Source organism: Pelophylax lessonae, assembly GCF_965119305.1.
Source record: "Pelophylax lessonae genome assembly, chromosome: 4".
Taxonomy (NCBI): domain Eukaryota; kingdom Metazoa; phylum Chordata; class Amphibia; order Anura; family Ranidae; genus Pelophylax; species Pelophylax lessonae.
Genome location: NC_138771.1, coordinates 271,391,495 through 271,409,115, shown reverse-complemented (window position 1 = coordinate 271,409,115; position 17,621 = coordinate 271,391,495). Strand labels below are relative to the sequence as shown.

Below are 17,621 nucleotides of genomic sequence, written 5' to 3'. Positions count from 1 at the left end.
GACTTGTCCTGCTTATTTCTATTACAAGGGATGTTTACATTCCATGTAATAGAAAGAAAAGTAATCCAAAAACATTTTTTTTAAAAAAGGCACAGTGTAAAAAGAAAAAAAAAAAAAAATAATGTAAAAGCGGCCTGTCCCTCCGAGCTTACGTGCAGAAGTAAACACATACGCAAGTCGCGCCCACATATGTAAACAATGTTCAAACCACACATCAGTTATCGCTGCGATCGTTAGAGCGAAAGCAATATTTCTAGCCTTAGACCTCTAACTCTAAACTGATAACCCAAAGAAATTTTTAACCTATAGAGATTTGCAAGTACCAATGTTTGTCGTGAACAACTTTGAAGCATGACATGTTGGGTATCTATTTACTCAATGTAACATTATCTTTCACATTATAGAAAGAAATAAGGCTAACTTTACTTTTTTATTTATTTTTTTTTTTTTTAAATTAAAATGTATTTTTTCCGAAAAAAAAAAATAAAATAAAAAAATTGGGTTAGTAATAGACCGCTGCGCAAATACGGTGTGACAAAGTACTGCAACAATCTCCATTTTATTCTCTAGGGTCTCTGCTAAAAAACAAAAAATATATCACGTTTGGGGGGGTTCTAAGTAGTTTTCTAGCAAAAAATACTGATTTTACTTTGTATACAAGTGTCAGGGATAAGTCTGGCCCTTCAAGCGGAGTTCCACTCAAAGGTGGAGCTTCCGCTTTAAGTGGTCCTGACCCCCTGACATGCCACATTTGGCATGTCATTTTTTGAGGGCGGGGGGTGAAGTGGGTACCTAGTTTTGACAGGTACCCGCGCTCCCACTTCCGCTCGGGCAGAAGTTCTCCTCTGCCCCTCCCGCTCTGCAATCTTCTGGGACACAGAGGTCCCAAATAGATTGCCTGCCCATTCAGCATGCGCAGTGCGCACCCGGCTGTAAAGCCGCAAGCTGTCAAAGCCAGGTGCCCGCACCAGAGATGCCAGCGGCACGGGGAGAAGACGGAGAGAACCGAGGCTCCTCCCGGCCGCATTGCTGGACCGTGGGACAGGTGAGTGTGTTTAATAAAAGTCAGCAGCTACACTTTTTGTAGCTGCTGACTTTTAATAAACACGAAAACGGCTGGAACTCTGCTTTAAGTGGGTAAAGCATCGCCTAAGGAGAGTTTTAAGCACTGTAGTTTGCCACCATTCCACAGGCGGATGCAGTTTTAGAGCATGACATGTTGGGTATATATTTACTCGGTGTAACATCTTTAAAAAAAAAAAAAAAAAAAAAATTGGGCTAACTTTACTGTTTTGTTTTTTTAAATTCACAAATGTTTTATTTTTTAAATTGCGTTTGAAAAACTGCTATATAATAAAAATGTTTGGGGTTCCAAGTAATTTCCTAGCAAAAAAAAAAAAGGGGGGGGGGGGATTTTTGACTTACGGTAAAATCCATTTCTCCGATGTTAATTGACAGACACAGCTCCTGATCATCTTAACCATTGAGTTATACTGCCCCCTACAGGAGTAGAACATTAGCGAGAAAAAAAAAAATAAATCTGGCTATGCCTATGGGCAATCCCAGGGGTATACTCCCTCTCTCTGCTATAGGTACTAAGTTTTGTTACAAGCAGTGTCAGAAGAATTACAACTCCACAGAGTAGTGGGTGCTGTGTCCATCAATGATCAGAGAAACTGATTTTACAGCAAGTCAAAATTTCCATTTTCTTTCGTTCATTGACGGACACAGCTCCTGATCTTAACCACTGGGACGTCCAAAAGCAGTGTCAGACATGAGGGGTGGGAACAGTGAAAAAGAAATTCCCCAGGCTAAACCTTAGCCAACAGGAGCGCAACCAAAAACAACTGGAGCCCAGCTGAAAAAAAAAAAAAAAAAAAAAAAACCACACACACACACACACACACACACACACAATACACCCTCAAAGAGGAGCAGGTCCTCTAAACAGCAGCCTGCAAAACCTTGCGGCCAAAAGGAACCATCCGCAGATGCCAACACTTTATAAAACTTTGTAGAAGTGTGCACAGACGACTAAGTGGCTGCCTTGCAAACCTGCGCTACCGACACCTGATGACAGAAGGCCCAGAGGCACTGAGCGCCTGAGTAGAGTGCACCTTGACAGGGAAAGGAAGAACCTTCCGTGGCCCATCCTTGAGCACAAATAGGGAGTCTGACTTCCTGAAAGACTCTGTAGCTGCCAGGTACATCCTAAATTGCCCGACCACATCCAAGGCAATTTCCTTCAGATGTTGTGGCCTGGGACACAAGGAAAGCAACACAATGTCTTCATTCAAATGATAGAGACAACCTTTGGCAGGGACGAAGAACCCCCTTCTCTGTGAACCACCAAGTAAGGTGGACAGGAAAATGCCGCCAATTCCAGACACCCTGCGTGCAGAGGTGATAGTCACCAAGAAAGCCACCTTCTGGGACAGTAAGCAGGGGAATCTTCTGAAGATTCTCAAAAAGACGCTTCTGGAGGACAGAGCATTAAATTGAGGTCCCAAGGTCGCAATGGAGACCGCACAGGAGGGGTCAAATGCACAACTCCCTGAAGAAAAAGTACTCACCACAGAGTATGTGGCCAAGGGCTGTTGAAAGAAGGCCTCTAAGACGGACAACTGTACACATAGTACTCAAGGCCAGTTTCTGCTCAACCCCCTGTTGAAGGAAGATCAAGATCCGAGCCCCCGAGAAAGAGCGAGGATGAACCACACAATGTACGATTTCCACATGCGATGAACTGATGAAACACCTCCAGATGAAGAGACCACTCCCCTTGGTCCATCGCCTGCCGACTGAGGTAATCCGCCTGCCAGTTTTCCACCCCAGGAATGTGTACGGTGGAGAGGGCTGGAACGAACTTTTCTGCCCACCTTAGAATGCCGGCTACCTCCAGAGCCGCCAGGACACTACTTGTGCCCCACTGGTGATTGACATAAGCCATGACCGTGGCATTGCCCGATTGAATGCGCACTGGACATACCTGAAGACATTCAGTCCAAAAAGGTCCAATTCTGATTGCTCGGAGTGCCAAGACATTGATTGGTAGTCTGCACTCTTCCAGTGTCCAGAGCCCCTGAGCTGAAATTTTGCTGACCACGCCTCCCCAGCTAAACAGGCTGGCATCTGTGGTGACCACCACCCAATACAAGGGGAGGAAGGATTTGCCCAGCTGAAGCACGAAGCCACCATATCAGGGACGCCTTGGTTCCCTGGCTCAGCCAGATTGTCCAGAGACTGCGAAGTCTTGTCCCATTTGGCCAGAATCTCCCTTTACAGGGACCTCGTATGGAACTGTGCAAACAGAACCTCGCAGACCAGCCCCCCGTAAGGCTGGGCTATGTTGTGGCCGAACTAGCACAGAGCTGGCCAGACTGGGGTGACCACTACATCTATATTATCCAGCTCTTCGCCCAGTCTGGCAGTAGATTGTAGATCTCACAGGAAAAAAACAGGAGAAATATTTCTATCAAAAAAGAAAAAAATTGCCAGGACAAGAGATCCCAGCAAGGAACTAGGTCCTTACTCCCGACTAGGGAGAAAAAAAAAAAAAAACTGAGTACTTATAGCAGAGGGGGGGGGGGGGGGGTTGTGGTAGTATACCTCCTGGCCCATACGCGTAGCCAGCCATTTTTCTTCTGCCAGTGTCCTACTCCAGTAGGTTGCAGTATAAACCAATGGTTAAGATCAGGAGCTGTGCCCATCAATTAATGAAAGAGAAAAGTAGATTCTTACACGTAGGAGCGAAGTGTCAAAATAGGCTTGGGAAGGAGTTGGTTAAACTAGACCTACTAAAATATCTGTGGAGCTTGTATATACACAAGTGCATCTCATAAAATTAAAATATCAAAAAAAGTTAATTTCAGTAATTCATTTCAAAAGCTGACACTCATTTTATATACCAGTAGATGCGTCACACACAGAGTGATATATTTCAAGCATTTCTTGCCTAATTTTGAGGATTGTGGCTTACAGAACTGTGGAAAATGTTGCATTTCATTTTGGAAATCAAGGTCCCAGAGTCTGGAGGAAGAGTGGAGAGGCACAGAATTCAAGTTACATGAGGTCCAGTGTGAAGTTTCCACAGTCTGATGATTTGGGGAGCCATGTCATCCGCTGGTGTTGGTCCACTGTGTTTTATCAAGTCCAAAGTCAGCACAGCCCTCTACCAGGAAATTCTTGAGCACTTCATAATTCTCTCTGCTGACCAGGTTTATTGAGTGGTTTTATTTTTCAGCAAGACTTGGCACCTGTCCACACTGCCAAAAGTACCAATACCTGGTTTAATGATCATGGTTTCACTGTGCTTGATTGGGCAGCAAACTCGCCTGACCTAAACCCCATAGAGAATCTGTGCGGTATTGTCAAGAGGAAGATGAGTGACAACCAACAATGCAGATGAGCTGAAAGCCACAATCATAAAACCTGGGCTTCCTTAACACCTCAGCAGTGCCACACGCTGGTTGCCTCCATGCCAGGCTACATTGGTGCAAAACTTCATGCAAAAGGAGCCCTGACCAAGTATGGAGTGCATACTATACTGTACCTGGATATACTTTTCAGTAAGCCAACATTTCTGTAATAAAATTTTATTTATTGGTTTTATGCAATATTTTAATTTTCTGAGATACTAAATTTTGGGTTTTCACTAGCTGTAAGCCATAATCATCAAAATTGACATGCAACACATCTATATAAAAATGTAGGTGGTTCACTTTTTGAAATTACTGAAATAAATTACCTTTTCAATGATATTCTAATTTTATGAGATGCACCTGTATTTTTTTTAAACAATCACCTTTAAATACTTTCTGCAAGAAAGTGTTTTTGCAGAAACGCACTACAGTTCATTTAACGTGGTTTCCTACGGGACACGTTACCATCTATGCTTTTTTCAGCCGTTGCGTATTTGAAAAGGGTCAAAGACTTTTTTCAATGCATAACTTTTTTTTTTTTTGCTTTTCTGGTTCAAGAGACTTCAATAGAAAAGATGCAGAAAAGCATGTAGTGTGTTTTTGCTGCAACTTGCATTTTTTTTTAATCTGCCCAAAAAATTGGCCAAAAAACAGCATAAAAAATGAACGTAAATTGCAGTAAAATTTAATGTTAAAACGCACACAGCAAAAGCACTGCATAGGTGTAAACTGAGCCTTATGCTGGCCATACACATCGATTTTCCGACGAGAATATCCATACCAAAAATCTTTGTACATTCGCTGAATGAAAAAATGTCGTTTGAAAACTTCACTCGCTTTTAACATTCAGTTTTAAAATGAAATGTAATTTCTGAACGAAAACCACATACACGGTCTGACAATTCCTTTGACCAAGAAATTTTCTATTCTGCTCCTTTGCATTTTCCTGTCACTGTGGTCGGAAACGAATGTCGATTTGACCCTGCCTATGACAAGGGAGTCTATCATACATAATACATTACAGTTCTGTCTGAAAATCAGCAAAACAGTCTTTTTTTTTTCTTTAAATAAAAAATTTGATCTCAGAGTGATGATATTTACCAGATTCAACCTCTAATAGTATATACGGTATATCTCTTCTGTCTGTTATTCTCAGAGTGGATTAGAGATTTTGTTCCCTAGCCATATAGCTGGTTGTTTATATTTACCACGGCATAGAGATATTTAGGAATAAATTGCCTTTTTTTTTTTTTTCTTTTAACTTTACATATTAAAACTATACACCACACTTTAGGGTTATCAGATTAATCGAAACAATCGGCCAACTAATTATAAAAAATAACCCTTAGCTTCAGCTCTATACAGTACTGTATTCTCAAAAACAAGTACAACCCTCACTTTTTTGTAAATATATTATACCTTTTCATGTGAACATTGAAGAAATTACACTTTGCTACAATGTAGAGTGTACAGCTTGTAAACAGTGTAAATTTGCTGTCCCCTCAAAATAACAGAACACAGCCATTAATGTCTAAACCGCTGGCAACCAAAGTGAAAACGTCCAAATTGGGCCCAAAGTGTCAATATTTTCTGTGGCCACCATTGTTTTCCAGCACTGCCTTAACCCTCTTGGGCATGGAGTTCACCAGAGCTTCACAGGTTGCCAATGGAGTCCTCTCCAACTCCTACAAGACGACATCACAGAGCTAGTGGATATAAGAGACCTTGCGCTCCTCCAAATTCCGTTTGAGGATGCCCCACAGATGCTCAATAGGGTTTAGGTCTGGGGACATGCTTGGCCAGTCCATTACCTTTACCCTCAGCTTTCTTAGCAAGGCAGTGGTTGTCTTGCAGGTGTGTGTTTGGGGTCGTTATATTGGAATACTGCCCTGCGTCCCAGTCTCTGAAGGGAGGGGATCATGCTCTGCTTCAGTATGTCACAGTATTATTATCGTCAAAGTCGAGAAGTGGCTATGGGCGCTAAATATGCGCCAAGTATGGCCAATCTATTTATGGCCAAATGGGAGGAGGATGTCGTTCGTGATGTACCTGGGCGGGAGCTAGTGCTTTGGCGCAGGTACATCAATGACATCCTCCTCCTTTGGGACGGTGATCAAGCATCCCTGGAGTCATTCATGGCCAACCTAAATGTTAACAATAAAGGCATCATACTCACCTTTGAATGGAGTAGGGAGGAAATCCATTTCTTAGATCTTAACATTAAGGTGGTAGAAGGGCAAATAATCACCTCGACCCACTTCAAGACTACTGACAGGAACGGATTTATTGATATTTCCAGCTGTCATCATCCATCTTGGCTGAGATCCGTTCCTGTCAGTCAGTTCTTGAGGTTGAGACGAAACTGCTCCAGATATGAGGACTTCCTTAAAGAAGCATCCTCTTTGAGATCCAAATTCCTGGAGAAGGGGTATGGAGAGGCAGAATTGGATGTGGCTCTGGCACGTGCAAGTGCACGGAATAGGGATGATCTACTGGTACCTAGGGTAAGAACCAAGGATGATACCTACCAGCACGCTTTTTTCTCTACCTATTCTACCCAACATTTTTCAGTAAAAAATATGTTGCGGAAGCATTGGCATGTCCTTAAAACTGATAGTGTTTTGGGCCCCGTTCTGCCCGACAAGCCACCTGTGATCTTTAGGGGTGTCCCCCCATTGAGATTGCAGGTGGCGCCGAATATTCGGAACCCCCCCAAACGGGTTTCCTTTTTTCAAAATATGTGTGGATTTTTCCCATGCAGGTCCTGTAGAGTCTGCAAATACAATACTGCGGGCCGAAAGAAAAGTGAAATGTTTGTGACTGGCGTGACCCAACTCACACATAAAATAAAACCATTCATCACTTGCACCACGAGATATGTGGTATACCTTATTAGGTGCCCATGCGGGATGGAGTACGTGGGTCGCACCACGAGGATGTTGAGGGTACGCCTTAATGAGCATATCACTAATATCTTAAGCGGTTTCCCCAAGCATAGTGTGTCCCGTCACTATGACGAGTGTCACAATAGGGACCCTACGGGCACACTATTCTTGGGGATCGATAAATTTACTCCTAACTGGAGGGGGGAGCAATCTTACTCGTGGGGTGTCCCAACTGGAGACAGCCTGGATTTATCGATTAAAATCCTACACGCCATACGGACTGAACATCGAGTGGGATATTAACGCTTTTATAGCAAATTCTTGATGGCCCATTCACCCTATTTATATTTTTCATATTTGGGTTGTATGAAGCTGTTTTAAATTGATATATGTGTATTGTTATTAATGTATTGGGTATGATTTTAGTGGTTTTTAGCGTTGTTTTAATCGATATGTAGTACTTGTAGGTTCCAAATCTGAACACAAGGTGGCGCCATTGTCATATATTGCGTTTTATTTTATTTTATATTGCGACAAATAATCTGCCTCTAGGAGTTGATTTTGGGGTCAGATTAGATTGTATTGTGCATAATAATTTTTATTATCTATTTGTCATCATCAGTTTCGGCCTTTTTAAACTCTTGGTGACATATTTTTCTCTGGGAGGGCGGAACACATTGAATTGTGACTCCCTTCCTGTATACAGAGCTCTATTTACCTTCCGGGTCACGGGACGTATGACAGCGACTTCCACTTCCTGTTTCTAGTTAGACTTCCGGGTCGCGGAACGTATGATGACGATTTCCGCTTCCGGGTTGTAGCTAGTCAATTAGACTTCCGGGTCGCGGGACACATGATGGTGATTTCCGCTTCCGGGTTGTAGCCAGCCAATTGGATCGCCTTTATGGACATAAATAGGTGTACTTCAGCAGTGGGGCCACGCCCCTGAAGACGTCAGTCATATGTGACGAAACGCCGCGTCGGGCCGCCCTTGCTGGACGCCTACATGCAATAGAGGACATTGGCTGCTACCTTGCTAACCGATTTGGAACCACGCAGGTCGGCGTGTGATTCGCACACTATACCCTTCTCAAATGTGAGTGCTATATATCTTTGCTTTACATCCAATAAAGTTTATGGAAATTACTGCACTATGAGGGGTTTTATTTCCTTCTTTTGAGTGGCTCCCTTAAGGTATACTGTCAAGGTATCAATTCTGGGATTCATCTTTGTGAAGAGGTCCGGTCCAATTCGTCACCGAGTGTGTTGCAGTTCTATGATAGTTCAAGGCCCAATGCACATAACTATCTGGTAAGCGTGTTTTGAACACTCCTTTTGGTGGTGGATTCCTTTCACTTTACTGCAAATTGGTGCCGTGCAATATCACTGGTGGAAATGGACTTTATTTATGGACTTTGTTCATAATGTTTTAGCGCTACATATTTTATTTCTTTTTTGTTATATACATATGCTCAGTGTATGATTTGAGTGTAGCTGCTTTGTTAATTATTTTATTGTGCGTTCAATCGCTTACCTTTTAAGTTTTTTAGCGCAACTATACCCATATTTTATTCATGTCACAGTACATGTTGGCATTCATGGTTCCCTCAATGAACTGTAACTCCCCAGTGCCAGCAGCACTCATGCAGCCCCAGACCATTGCTTGGGGCTGTAACACCATCCCACCAACATGCTTGACTGTAGGCAAGACACACACACGTCTTTGTACTCCTCACCTGGTTGCTGCGACACGCTTGACACCATCTGAACCAAATACGTTTATCTTGGTCTCAACAGACCACAGGACATAGTTCCAGTAATCCATGTCCTTGGTCTGCTTTTCTTCAGAAAACTGTTCCTTTTGGGACGACAGCCATGCAGACCAATTTGATGCAGTGCGCAACGTATGGTCTGAGCAGTACCAGGCTGACCCCCCACCCCTTCAACCGCTGCAGCAATGCTGACACAGCACTCATACCTCTATTTCCCAAAGACAACCTCTGGATATGACGCTGAGCATGTGCACTCAACTCCTTTGGTCGACCATGGCGAAGCCTGTTCAGAATGGAACCTGTTCTGTTAAACCACTGTATGGTCTTGGCCACCATGCTGCAGCTCAGTTTCAGGGTCTTGCCAATCTTCCTATAGCCAAGGCCATCTTTATGTAGAACAAATCTTTTTTTTCAGATCCTCAGTTCTTTGCCATGAGGTGCCATGTTTAACTTCCAGTGACTAGTATGAGAGAGTGAGCGCAATAAAACCAAATTTAATACACCTGGTTCCTATTCACACCTGAGACCTTGTAACACTAACGAGTCACATGACATTGGGGAGGGAAAATTGCTTATTGGGCCCAATTTGGGGTATACTAAGTTTTGTTGCCAGCGGTTTAGATATTAATGGCTGTGTGTTGAGTTATTCTGAGGGGACAGCAAATTTACACTGTTATACAAGCTGTACACTCACTACTTTACATTGTAGCAAAGTTTCATTTCTTCAGTGTTGTCACATGAAAAAGATACAATAAAATATTTACAAAAATGTGAGGGGTGTACTCATTTTTGTGAGATACTGTATTAACACACATGCATATACTTTCTTACATGTAATTTTTACTTTGCCCATAGTTCTACTAAGTCAGAGACAGAAGGCCCAGTAACCATACCATATAAAATTAGGGGCTCAATTCACTAAAACATTGCATGCAATATTTCAGTGACTTGACTCTTTATTTTCTACATATCGCATGCGAGAAATAAAAGCTCAAATCATATATTGTGTGGAAATTACCGCAAAGCCACACATGTTCAGCTGCATGTTTCTCTAAATAAAAAAAAGTTTTCCCTTAAGATAGGGGTGTCCAAACTTTTTTCAAAGAGGGCCAGATTTGATGAAGTGAACATGCGTGAGGGCCGACCATTTTGCCTGACATTCTTTGGGCCATTAAAATTAAATGCAAATTAACTATTTTATGCAAAGTTTATTGCAAACGGCATACTTTTCATTTTGTCACATGGAAGACAAATCTAAAACAGGTGTTAAAATCGCTCTGCCTTTCATATCTGAAGGCCAGATGAAAAAAAAATCCAGGAAGCTGAAATATAGGTCAGGAACATTGTAAAGTACATTACATATTGGTAATAAAGGATGTCTGTCTACCTTTAACCACTTAAGCCCCGGAAGATTTTACCCCCATTCCGACCAGGGGGTTTTTTGCGATTTTTTACTGCGTGACTTTAACGGACAATTGCGCGGTCGTGCAATGCTGTACCTAAACGAATTTGATGTCCTTTTTTCCCCACAAACAGAGCTTTCTTTTGGTGGTATTTGATCACCTGTGCGATTTTTACTTTTTGCGCTATAAACAAAAAAAAAAGCGTAAATTTTGCAAAAATAACAATATTTTTCACATTTTTTTATATGAAATCCCCCCCCCCAAAAAAATGTAAAAATCAAAATTTAACATTTTCGGCCAATTTTTTTTCTGCTACATATATGTTTGGTTAAAAAAAAAAAAAAAAAAAAAACGCAAAAAGCATATTGATTGGTTTGCGCAAAAAAGTTATTGTGTTTACTAACTAACGGAAAGATTTCTGTCATCTTTTGTGTTTTTTTTCTGAGGTACTGCGACATTGCAGCGGACAGATCGGATCCTTGACTGACATTTGACACTTTTGGGGTTACCAGTGACATTTCTACCGTAATCAGTGCTATACATATGCACTGTTACTGCAAAATGACACTGGCAGGGAAGGGGTTAACTTTATTGGGGAGGGAGGGGTTAAGTGTGTCCCTAGGGGCGTGCTTTCTACTGTGATTGGCTGTGGCTACTAGTGTAGGAACAGTGATCAACGGTCCTACATAGTAGAACCATCTGATCACTGTTTCTACACAGGGGAGAATGACAGGCGGCTTGTTTACATCAGCCGCCTGACTTTCTCCCTCTGTACCGACGATCGGCGAGTGACCAGCGGACATCGGGTCCGCCGGTCACACGCACTAACTTCCCTGTGAACGAGCCGCAGCGGGTGCGCGCTCGCCCGCTATTGGCTCACAAGGAAGTGACAGGCAAGTGACGTACCGATACGTCACTCTGCCTGGCCGGGGCTGACCGCCGCAGTATATAGTCATGCGGCGGTCGGCAACCGGTTAAGTTAAAAAAATATGAACAGGAACATAACACCAAGTATACATGTTGTGTCCAAATAGATTTAGAACTAATTTAGACCAACTGACATTTTACAATGTATTCATCTCAATTCGGAGCATGCTAGCTCCCTAATCAGTCACACGAGGGTTAACCACACATAAGCGCTATATGAACCCACTGATGATGATTGATGGCAGCAATAATAAGAATGATGCCAATGTATTTTTCCAAATTACGTGTGGGGCCGCATTAAAGCAGGCCGGACTTTGGACATGCCTGCCTTAAGACATACAAAATGGCACACAATATTGGTGGAGAAGCCACTTTAGTGTGCCTTAAAGGATCTAAACCCAAGAACAAAATGTATTGTACTGCAGTTTACCAGTTCTGGGCTGCATTTATTTTCTTCCAAACATTTTTACGTGGTAATGCTGCTATTTTTTATTTTTGCAGTAGGACCTTAAAGAGGAGCTCCAGTATTCCCCTAAAAAAATTAAAAGCCAGCAGCTACAAATACTGTAGCTGCTGACTTTTAACATAAGGACATTCACTTGTCCAGGGATCCAGCGATGTCAGATTTTATAAAAAAAACGTGGTTAATATATATTTATGTACGCCAAAAGTAACGCTGGTGTAATATATATTATATATATATATATATAATTATTATTTATTTTTTTTTTTTAACTAAAACACCGTGCGTGCTAAACTACTCTGCTAATATCGTGCAACAGAAAATTTTAATATTACCACTATTTTATTCTCCATTTGAGTCTCTGCTTTCAGGAAATATATACCATTTGGGTATTTTTACAAATTTTTCAAACCCAAAATGATTTTAGAACACAAAAACAGCTCTGGCAGCAGAAGGGTAAATGCTGCAGTTTGAGGAGTCTGGGGGGTTAATGAGTTATAACAACAAAGCTGAATAACTAAAAGGAAGGTGGATTACAGTTTTTTTTTTTTTTTTTTTTTAATCTTTTTATTATTTCAAGTAAAAACAACATACAAACAACAGGTGCAAAAGGTTCACTGAGCAGCCTTACAACTTGGAGGATTGCAGTTTAAGTAGAATAAAAGGCTACCCAATAACTCATCTGTTAAATGACGCTTCCCCTTTACCTAAACTCTCTGCTTACATTTTCTAATAAAATTGCTTCCCGAATATTTTTTTTTTCTTTAAAGTCTTTCTTTGGGGTTGCAACAAGTGTAGAGCAGGTCTGTGTACTGCAGAGGGCTGCTAAATTCCCTATAGCTGTGACATCAAGCTACTACCATCCATAGCTACCAGCTACAGAGAGAGAGTTCTATGAGCTGGAGGCTGGGAACATGTCACTGCAAAGGAAAGAAAAAAGCTACCGATCAGGCATCAGGATGGATCCCAACTTTATTGTTTGGATCTTTCTAGAGCAGCTTTGTGATGCCAGCTGACAGTGGGCTGATTGTGGGTCACAGCAGCACTAAACTAAATGCAGTCCTGTGACCGGGAAGAGAAGTACAGCCAACACTCCCAGACTTTGTACTGCAGTGTACAGACTTCTACACTGGCAGCACAAGACACCACAGCCATTTCAGTGCCTTCCCAGGATATGTGGAGTCAGTACACCTTTTCATTTTTTGTGAAAAGGTACATTTCCTGAACAAGCTGAAGATATATGCTAACTGGTTATTACACACTGCTGCTCCAGTTCAAGTAACCGAGGCTCAAGTACTTTTCTCAATGAATAAAAGCAGTTCTCCAATTGGATGAGATGCAGAGGCAGGGCAGCGATGTCACAATCACCACCTTGTACAGTCAAAGAACATCTTGTGTTCATTGAAGAAGAAAAAAAACAAAAAAAACAAGGTGTTCTGTGAATGGCAGCAGAGCTGAGCAAGCCACACCCTACGGGGAAGCCCTGCACAATCCAGAAGATCGCAGTGATCAATGTAGTAGCACCGATCCAGCAGCCCATCAGGTATGAGATATACATCCTTTAAGCCAAGTTGGACCAATAAAACGTTAGAATGCAGATTATTCCTGGAGTTCAACTTCAAATTTGGTCGAAACCTATATATATATATATATATATATATATATATATATATATATATATATATATATATATATATATATATATATATATATATATATATATATATATATATATTTTTTTTTTTTTTTTTTTTTTTTACCTTAATACATTGCCTATAACAATAATGAAATCTAAAAAAAGAAAAAAAAACACAACATGTATTTCTAGAGTGTGTGCTTGCCTCTGCCCAAAGCACGAAGTGCCGTTTCTCTCTGTTGCTTGACTCCTCTGCTATCAGCACGAGTCACTTCTGACAAGTTCTCCCGACACCAAGAGCTAAAAAGGTGACGGGTGGAATCTCCAGCTGATTGACAGCCTCAGCTCTGTTCCTGTGTGCAAGGGGGTGTGACCCTTCCCACCAATCAGATCTCAAAGCTTGTGTACAATGTGTAACTGCAGATCCCCACCCCCTGCTTTGCAAGGCTGAAAATTCCTTTTTAACTGTGTTTTTTACGAGGATGTAAAGAACAAGCGGCTGCAGATAAACAGGTGCAACTTATTTAGGATGATTTGTTATACCTCTGTATCACCTGAGGCCAGTCACTTCACTGGGTTTATGGAAGGGTTTACAAACCAAAAAGGTAAAAAAAAAAGTCCACCTACCTGTCCTAGCACCCTCTGCCCCTTAACACTTACCTGTCGCCTCTCATGCTTCAGGAGGTTGTAAAGGCTGAAGGTTTTTATCTTCATGCATTCTATGCCCCCCCCCCCCCCAATACTCAACTGAATCCCATCTCGATGATGTGTTTGAGAGCCGAGGCTGTCCTAGGAATCCCTCTCCATCAATCACAGCCAATGAGTTAATAGGGAGAGAGCAGGGGACGGGGCTGAGCTGCAGCTACGTGTCTTATGGTCACACAGAGTGGGCCTCCGGAGCGATCATGCACAGTGCCCCAATAGCAAATGCCTTACTATTGGGGGCACTGGCAAAGGGGGAAATGCCAGGAGTTTCAGCAGGGCACCCGAGGAGGATCAGGGCTCCTCTGTCCAAAACCACTGCACAGAGCAGGTAAGGATAAAATGTTTATTTTTTTTTAAAGCTGAACCCTTAAAGTAGTAAGTCCGCTGTAGTTTCTTCTTTATGGGGTCCCCCAGGTGGGTTATGCCATAATGTACTAGTATGCACAGCATATTATGGCACACTTACCAGTCAAGCCAAACCCTCCAGCACTGTGCCCCCCGATGACGTCACTCCCGCACATGCCCATGGGCATCACAGATTGGGCTGTAAATGTTCACTGACCTGCACAGCTCAGTGTACATCACAGCTGACAGGCAGAAGGAAGCATTTATTACAGAAGAGTCCAATAGGCTTCATACATACCCTGCTTGTTAAACATTTTTCGCAACGCAGACTTTACTACCACTTTAAAAAGAAGGAAATATTTTTATTTAAAAAAAATGAAAAACGTCATACTTACCTGCTCTGTGCAGTGGTTTTGCACAGAGCAGCCCTGATCCTCCCGGCGCTCTGGGCCCCTCCCCCTTGCCCCCATAGCAAGCTGCTTACTGTAAGGGCACACGTGTGCGCTCGCTCCCAAGCTGTCTCTCTGCGTCCATAAGACAGAGCGGGGCACAGCCCTGCCCCACTGGCTGTGATTGACAGCAGCGGGAGCCAGAGGCCAATCAGAAGGGAGAGCTCTGAGTCTCGTGCACATTGCTGGATCGAGATCAGATTTAGGTATTATGCGGGGGGAGCTGCACACTAAGGTTTTTTACCTTCATGCATGAAGGTTAAAAAAAACCTTCAGCCTTTACAACCACTTGCCTCCTGGGCACTTAAACCCCCTTCCTGCCAAGGCCAATTCTCAGCTTTCAGCGCTGTCACACTTTGAATGACAATTGCGCAGTCATGCTACACCGTACCCAAGTTTAAATTTTTATAATTTCTTTCACACAAATAGAGCTTTCTTTTAGTGGTATTTAATCACTACTGGGGTTTTTAATTTTTTGCTAAATAAAAAAATATATATTTAAAAAGAATAAAAAAACAAAAACACAAAAGTGGTTATAAAATTTTGCAAACAGGTATTCCTTCTTCTTCACTAACGTGCATTGATGAGGCTGCAATGGTAGGTGGCACTGAAGGGCACTAACAGGTGGCACTGCTTAGCAGCAAGGTGTGTCCATGTGTGGGACCAATGTCCCATTTACACAAGCTGGTAATCTGGGTTTTTTCCTCTCCCCAGGAGGTCAGCACAAGAAAAAAAATGATTACCAGCTTCTGTTTACATCACGTGATCAGCTATTAACTGACAGCTAATCAAGTGGTAACGGGCCGGTGTTCCGTGAAAAAACCATACCCGTGAGAAAACCATACCCTCGTCACTTCCGGTGCACCTACGGAGGGTATGGATTTCTCACGGTACTTACACTTGCCGCGATTACATTAAAACAGCTCCTTTGCAACATAAATCATCTCCGCTCCTTCCCCTCTCACTTCCCTGCTCTCGGCTAATAAATATAAAAGCGCATCACGGAGCCGAGATCTCCGTCATTTCAAATTCATACACCCGCCGCCGCTTTTATATTTACTAGCCGATATCAGGGAGGTGACAGGGATAGCAGAGGAGATGATTGATGTTGCTGCCGAACTGTTTTTATGTAACCGCCGCAAGTATAACATTACACACAATACCGTGATTATTTCATTCCCTCCGAGCATGCGCACTCCTCAACTTCACAGCTGTTCAATGGTGTTTTCGGGGCTCTGAGCATGCGCACTGTTACGCTGCTCAGCTTTTTCGGACAGGAAGTGACGAGGGTATGGAAATCTAATGAGGTATGGAATTCTAATGTTACACCGGTATTGGCCCCTTACTCCGATCTGTGATTAGCTGAGTCTCATGGATTCTCTGATCACAGAGCGCGCCGCCCGCACATGGGCCCTCGCTGTAGCCGTCTTTCAGCTATAGCATAGGTGGGAAGAGGTTAATACCACTTTCAGTGCTGTCCAGCTCACAGCACCGTTCTTTCCCTGGTCCCACAGGAGACTCAGAGCAGTGGGAGCCACAGGTTGTCAGTCAAGTCCTGTAAGGAGGGAGTGAGGCTGAGCCGTGCTGTGTGTGTCTGTGGACGCACACAGCCCAGTCTGCACAGATGCCCCTATAACATATGGCTTGCTGAAGGGGTACTCAGATAATAAAAGAGGAAACCCCAGAAGATTTTGGGGGGGGAAATCGGGTCCGTTCTGTGCAATACCATTACACAAAGCAGCTGAAAGAGCCTTTAGAATCACTTTGAGTAAGATAAACATTGATAAAAAAATAAATGTAACCATACTGTGAGTAAAACACTTTACTGATCAAACAATCCTGCCAGGTGGCCACAAGTACACAATATCCAGAATAAGAGGAGTGGCCTTGTACAATGTGCCGGTGTAGTGCTCCCGGTATTACACCTATGGAATGACACCTGAGTGATAAACACAGTGGTGTCCGGTGATCACATGATGCAATGCCTGCCATAGACCTAGCCTCCCTCCCCTCCCCTCCCCCCCCCGGAGGACACGTGTGAAGTCTCCCCGTACATGACACATGGAGCCTCTCCCCCGTCTGCACAGGATGACTCCAGCACACTGACCGCAGGCCATGCCCATGTGCCGACTTACACAGCCGCCCTCACCTAAAAGCATGGCAAACAGATACCGAACCCCCATGTCCCCCGGCTTCCTCACCTTCCCCTCCAGTCACTGCTCCATGCGGCGGCTCCTCCCACCCACCGTTCCGCCACACCGACGTATTCTATGTGAAGTCTGCAGCACCGCGTAGCACGTCGCAGCGTCAATGGCTCAGCACGCAGCGGCGGGCCAGACAAGCCGAATACTCCAATAACACGTTCTGCCTGGCAGCGCGCTCCGGGGCGTGTCGTCATGACGCAAAGACGGGCGCGCGGATCGTGCGATTGCTGGAGTATTGCATGAGATGACGGGGCGTAAAAGGCATCTGCGCGCCATCTAGTGACGGAATTGAGGTAATGCGCAGGTTGGAGATTGTAGAGCAGCGCTTTGTTTTAGAGGGGATCTGTCACCAACTTACAAAAAAATGGCAGGTTACAGAAGAATCAAGTATTTTGTTTTAATATTTATTTG

General features: G+C 43.2%; 1 protein-coding gene across 1 annotated transcript in view; it reads right to left on the bottom strand.

Moving 5' to 3' along the window:
- XPOT (exportin for tRNA) overlaps positions 1-17,254 on the bottom strand; it is a 153,321-nt gene extending 136,067 nt beyond the window's left edge. The window contains exon 1 of the mRNA XM_082253111.1: positions 17,208-17,254. The gene's annotated coding sequence lies outside the window, so the exon portion shown is untranslated. The remainder of the gene's footprint in view (positions 1-17,207) is intronic.
- Positions 17,255-17,621: the final 367 nt, after the last annotated feature.